Source organism: Sinocyclocheilus grahami, unplaced genomic scaffold (assembly GCF_001515645.1).
Source record: "Sinocyclocheilus grahami isolate Dianchi unplaced genomic scaffold, SAMN03320097.WGS_v1.1 scaffold23.1, whole genome shotgun sequence".
Lineage (NCBI taxonomy): Eukaryota > Metazoa > Chordata > Actinopteri > Cypriniformes > Cyprinidae > Sinocyclocheilus > Sinocyclocheilus grahami.
The window spans coordinates 3,000,981-3,008,453 of NW_015505202.1; positions in this window are offsets into that span (position 1 = coordinate 3,000,981).

Below are 7,473 nucleotides of genomic sequence, written 5' to 3' on the forward strand. Positions count from 1 at the left end.
TTTTTAAATATCAGAGTATACAATGAGCCTTTCTTGGAAGTCGGAATTCCATATATTAGTCCACAAGTAAGCCACAAAGTATGTGTTCTATATATTAGGCCACAATTGTATTTATTTATTTTTAAATCGAGCAATCACAATTCTGAATACATATTTAGCAAACATTACAATTAGACACATTGACAATACATCAATGATAACAGTTAAGAGAAAAAAAATTCTGAAATGATGCACTACTAATGTATCTTTGCATGATGGTGACAGGCTGAAAGTTGCTGCTATTTTCTCTGTTTTAAAAAACATTCACTGTTAATAAGAGCTTACTTTGTCATTTTGAATTTAAATTGCCTTGACATTTTAAATTGAAAGTATACATTTTGTCTAAGAAATATATGTTTTAGTATGATTTCTGAACATATGGGATGTTTAAGACATTTATTTAATGCATCTTTTTGCATGAATATTATTATTGCATGAATATTGCACATATTAAAGGGATTTTTTTACATCATGTTGAACACTTTGGGCCTCATTTATCAATCTAACGTAGAAACGAGCGCAGATCTGTGCGCACAAATTAACTTACGACAGAGTTCACGTGTGATTCATGAAACATTCGTATGCTGCCAATCTCAATCTAAATGTGGCAGCAGAAAACGATCATCATTTGAATATCACGCCCCTAAAAACACCCTGGTTTAGAAGCCTCGCCCCTAGAGTTTACGACACAGTGAAACAAAACCCGGTCAAAAAGAGGAAGTAATCTCGTGAAAGAGAAATTTATCTTACTCCAAAAACACCCGTTAACCTTGTAGGCCTAATTGCAAACAATTAGGCTACATTAATATATGTAATTTATATGTATATTAAAATACTGGAAAATATAAACAGCCTTTTTTTAGTTCCCCTCACTCTACAACAAATATTTTAAATTTAATGGTATTCAGAACAGAACAAGAATGAAAAATAAGTAGTTATAAAATTATATTTTAAACACAAATTAGGCTATAGTGGCATTCATTATAAACTGCATACAAATGTCAAGCAAAACTGAAACGGCATTGGGCTCACGATCCTGTCTCATACCACAAGAATCCAAATGTATCCATTTTTGCCATATTTGTAACATTTGTTTGCATTACTATTATTCATTATGTAGCCTAAACATGGCTTTATACTTCAGTGATGTTCTAATATCCGTGTAAAATCCTTCACATGTGCAAAAATGTTTATTGTTTGGGCGCTGCACGCTGATTTTAGCTCAAGCCCTGTATAAAACAACATCAAAAAAAGACATTCTAATCTTAATGGTTAACGATCGACTAATGAGCTTCGTTTGACGGTCAGGAATATAAAAATGAACAAACTGCTGTCAATCTACAATTCTCCACCGTATTTACTATGCTGTGCGCAAGTTCAGGTAACTCAAAAAGTTGCGTACACGAGCTGAGACCGGACGTGAGATTTGATCGTATAGCCAACGCTCACGTCCATATTGATAAATTCCAAGTTTTGCATTGAAACGATCGTACGCCCAATTTTCTGTCGTACGTTCGTTTCGTAAATGAGGCCCTTTGTGTGTAGAATAAAACTTTCTTTAACCAGATGGTTTTGCAAGCTACTGAATTGTTTATTGAATTGAAATGACTATTTAAACATTTATAAATAAATAAATAAGTTATCTTAAATCAGTCAAATGTTCTGATAAAAGAGATTTTAATTTTTGTCATATCACTCAGCACTACTGTATATTGTGCATTATATATAATAATACCACAATAAACATTGTAATCAAGCATAATGTCTCACAAATAATTATAATGCATTATCTAGATCAAATGATTCATTTAGGCATCACTTCTTCTCTCACCCACATGATTTGAATGGACAAATTATATGATTCTTTTATGCTGCTTTTACATACTTTTGAAGCCTGAAAGGTTCAGGCCCTATTCGAGCGAATAGTAAATTCATAAAACATTTCTTCCCATATTCGCCAAAAAAGAAAATCATACAAGTTTGGAATGACACAAAGGTGAGTATTTTTGGGTGAACTATTCATTTAAAGCAACATGCAAAATACCAGCCGTGCTAGTTTTTTTCTGTTCAGTGTGAACCCCATATGTTCATTTCTCTGTAGCTGTGACTGTATACGCAGGCTTTATATCTACAAATCCCTGATTTTTGAAGTTCTCAGAACTGCTTGCATGGCATTAGCAGGCTGCTGGGTGGGCAAACGGTTGACTCAAGGCTCTGACATTGAGTGTTCCTGACAGCTCTGAAACATGTCAGATGAGACGAGCCCCGGCGCTTTGACTGCTAACTGACACATTAATATGTATTGTGTCTGCAGATGCAATTATATTCAGGGCAATGTGTATTATTATAAATATCAACACCTGGCCCAGATAATTTGAGGGTCCCTGGTCGGCATTCAACCTTGGATTTCAATCTAACTTTCCGAGAACAGGTTTCTGTAATTACCATTTCCCTCTGTGAGCGAGACATGGAAGAAGAAAGGAAAAAGGAGAGAAATCCCAGTGTGTGTTTGAATGTGCATGGAAAACGAACAAACTACAAATGTACAGACATTAATACTGAGATATGTAGCTTTCTTTGAAACTTCCACATTATTCTTTGTTTCTCTCTGTCTCTAATAAAAGCATTAGCTGTGGTGTGTATCTGCCCTTAGCTGTCAAGGATTCATCCTTTACACATGAACTGAATTCTGCTTTCTGTTTTAAGTAGAACTTAGAATCTACATTGAAACTGTAGCTTCACAGGCTACAAGCAGTTAAACTCAACACTAATTAGCTTAAAATAGTTTTTGCAACTAAGTAGTTGCAAAATATAACAGAAAAAGAATAGCACATTAAAAGGTTATCCAAAATTAAGAAACAAAACCACCTGGCCCACCCATCATCCCATATCTGGAGCCAGGCCTGCATACAATACATACATACAGTGGGTACGGAAAGTATTCAGACCCCTTACACTGTACATACACACATAAAATTATTGTTTTCTAACAGGTCCCTCCCATCTGCCAATGGCTGAACAAACAAAGTACATTAGTGGTTAAGCAAATGTTGCTATATCAGGATGCATAAGGAATTCTATTTCTCTCTCTTTTCTCAACACAGTTATTTTGTGCGTCTACAACTTATTTACTGATAAAACGAAAACTACACAAAAACAAAAAGCACTTACGACAACATGCACTTTTTAAACACTAACATGATTCACATCCTGTTTGATTTGCATGGATTTGATTTTGGATTTGGAGAGTCTTTGGGGGTCACAGTTGAGTGGACATGAGCAGAAGGGCGTTGCTGGATCCAGGAATCACACATGGTCTGCATACACACACAGCAGCAGCTGAGCTGCATTAATGTGGCTGGATTAGGGGTGAGTGCAGCTGCATTGAAAGTTTACAAGCTGCTCCTTCTGTTCTTTGATTAAACAGTTCAGCTTGGATAAACACAGCCATTTGAAAAATACTTCCCAACGCACAGAAACACACGCAAGCGCTCTAATCATCCAAGGGCCAGCGCAAACTCACAACGAGGCTCTGGTGTTAAGCCGATCTTTTGATTTCTAGAGTAATCCACCCCTGAGCCGGTTACAATAACCAAGAGGAATGGCACACAGAATCAGTTATGTATGTCCAACTGCCTTTCACACTTCTGCTGCTGAAAAATAAAAGAGTCACTGATGCGGTTCTACACACATAATTGGTCCGATTTAAGAGAGGTGGGATTTACTTTAAATCAGTGCTTCGGGATTGGATTTGTGGATTGCGTCACAGTCAAGTCTAATGTATAAAATGAAATTACATGCAAAATAAAACTAAATCTCTTTGACCTTGAATATTGCATTATTTTGTATTTGTTTATTTGATACTATAAGTTTCATAGCACTTTTTAGGAGTGTATGCTAAATCAAGCTACACTTTTACTTTAGCTACACATTACTTTTTTTTCTTCAACCCCAACCCTAAACACTGAAAAAAATCTTCCTCACCATTTGTGCTAGACATATGTTACCATTCAAAAGTTAGGGGTAAGATGTAAGGTTTTTTTTTTTTCTCCAAAAGTGAGAGAAAGTTACAAAAAGATTTTGTTATTTTGTATTTGTTTATTTGATACTATAAGTTTCATAGCACTTTTTAGGAGTGTATGCTAAATCAAGCTACACTTTTATTACTTTTTTTTCTTCAACCCCAACCCTAAACACTGAAAAAAATCTTCCTCACCATTTGTGCTAGACATATGTTACCATTCAAAAGTTAGGGGTAAGATGTAAGGTTTTTTTTTTTTCTCCAAAAGTGAGAGAAAGTTACAAAAAGATTTTGTTACAAAAAGTTTTGTATTTCAAATAAATACTGCTCTTTTGAATTTTCTATTTATCAAATAATTTTTTACACAAACATATTAAACAGCATAACTGTTTTCAACATTAATTAAAATTGTTTTGAGAATGGACGTAATTTTATTTTTCTAATAATATGCCTGGCAAACAATAAAATGGTAAAAATAAAATAAATAAATAATGAAATAAAAAATAATAGACTTAAGTCCTTTTTTTTTCCTTTGACCAGTATAGTAACAACAAACAATGCCCTGACAATCACACTGCAAAGTGCTAACAACCACTCTAAATATAGCTACCATTTAGCAACACCCTGGCAACCGCTCTGAACAGCTCTGCAACACCTCAACAAACACCCAAAGCAACAACGTCACAAAGCGTTAACAATGACTCTTAACAGTTCAGCAACCCCTTGGCAATCGCTTAAGTGATTTGTGTTTCCATGATTCAAGGACATTGCTAAATGGTTATTAACCTTTAAAAAGTCACTGTTAACACTTCCTGATATGGTTGCTAGGGTGCCATTTGATTTTACATCGCTTTTTGTTACAAAAAGTTTTGTATTTCAAATAAATACTGCTCTTTTGAATTTTCTATTTATCAAATAATTTTTTACACAAACATATTAAACAGCATAACTGTTTTCAACATTAATTAAAATTGTTTTGAGAATGAACGTAATTTTATTTTTCTAATAATATGCCTGGCAAACAATAAAATGGTAAAAATAAAATAAATAATTAAATAAAAAATAATAGACTTAAGTCCTTTTTTTTTCCTTTGACCAGTATAGTAACAACAAACAATGCCCTGACAATCACACTGCAAAGTGCTAACAACCACTCTAAATATAGCTACCATTTAGCAACACCCTGGCAACCGCTCTGAACAGCTCTGCAACACCTCAACAAACACCCAAAGCAACAACGTCACAAAGCGTTAACAATGACTCTTAACAGTTCAGCAACCCCTTGGCAATCGCTTAAGTGATTTGTGTTTCCATGATTCAAGGACATTGCTAAATGGTTATTAACCTTTAAAAAGTCACTGTTAACACTTCCTGATATGGTTGCTAGGGTGCCATTTGATTTTACATCGCTTTTCGAAATAATCTTTTCTCATTTTTTATGTTCTCTAGCTCTTTACCTCCACTCCACGTTCACCTCGCTCCCTTTTGCCTTATTTTCCTATGTTCAATGTCTAATTTTACACTCTATCCTCCTCTTTTGCAATTGGCCAGCTTTAGCTGGGTCTTTTCAGGCCTGTCAGTCAGTCCAGACTGATGCAGACCGGGCCAGACCACCGGAGGAGCAGATCAGCGTGCAGATGCCTGTACAGACGGCCGATGCTTGTCCTATTAGTCAATTAGCAAAGTGGCAAGCAGAAGAACCACCTTTTAACTATATTCTGACGCTGCTGTAGGAGCCGACGCTTAGCTGCTGTCATAAGCAAAAGGAAAGCAGCTATCCCAGCGGAGCTCTCAGCAGCGCTGGATCCGGGGGTGATCTGAGAGCTCTGTTTTCCCCCCAGGCTGACTGCATCTATGCCTGCTATTCCACAGGGAGATGGCATCCACTGTCCCGACACGAGCCTGCCCACACGAACTGACAGCCAGGGGAAAACACACTGCTAATAGGATGAGTGAAACAGCTTTGTAAACACCGCAATCTCGTGAAGCAGTGATGTGCCATGAACAAAGTCTGTTTGTAGTGTATGTAAATGTCTAGAGTAATTCAAACATCAACACAACTATAATGTCTACTGCTACTGCTCATTCATAGCTCATAAACCAGGAAAGACACATGGGATTGATTGATTGATGGAGGCTAGGATGAAATGACATGCTCAAGACCATGCAAAATGGAAGAGGAGTCACAGCTGGTTTGGGAACATTAGCAGGTAAGGATGGCATCATTTAAGCTGGTAACCAGAAGATTAATTCATGAAAGTTCACCATTGTTCCCTTAAGAAATGCACTTTACCAAAGGTTTAGTATCTAGGATTATTTGTCCATATAATAATAAGAGTACTGTCTGTCGCTATAGGAATAAGCGTCATAGCTTAACTTAAATAATAACTTTCATCCACTTAAGAGATGAGTATTTATCAACCAAAGACACACTAACTTGATCTACAGTGACAATAGAGGCATTTACAATGTTACAAACTATTTCCATTACAAATAAATGCTGTTTATGAACTCTCTATGCATAAAATAATCCTGGAAAAAAAATGTATCGCTTTTGTCACAAAAATATTAAGCAGCATGACTGTTTTCTTGAGCACAAAGCAGCATATTATAATGATTTCTGAAGGATCATGTGACACTGAAGACTGGAGTAATGATGCTAAAAATTCAGCTTTGCATCACAGGAATAGATTGCATTTTTTTTTATTGTAAACTGTTATTTTAAATTGTAATAATATTTCACAATATTATTGTTATGCTGTTTTTTTTCTTTTAAATAAAGGCTCATTAAAAAAATCAATTAATAAAAATCTTCACCCCAAATTTTTTAACTGTAGTATACATTTCTATATTTAAAAATTACATATTAAAATGAAATATTGTTTCTTACAAAAAAAAAAAAACAGGGTTTCTGCAGGTTTTATGAAGGCTAATTTAAGACCTTTTTTAAGGCCAAGTAAATAAAACTTAAGGACCAAATTGAAGGAAATGTCAATATGGGCTCTAAATATAAATGTCTAAAAAAAAAACCTGATAACTCTGCAAAAAAGTGCTGTCAAATATAAGTGAGTTTATGATTAAAATGAACATATCTGCCAATGGGATCAGAAAAATCTACTTCATTCAAAGTGAAAACATGTTTTCATAGCTCACTGACAGATATTTGATCTTGTTTTAAGAATAAACTCACTTAATTTTGTTAATTTTCATAGAAAACAAGACTTCAACTATCTTCATTTTGCATTAAATGTATCTTGATTTGAACCTGATTAGATATTTGTTGTGGAAAACAAGACAGAAATACTGCATTTATTTATATTTATTTTATTATATATACAGTATATACTGTATATATATATATATATATATATATATATATATATATATATATATATATATAGTGCAGTGCAGTG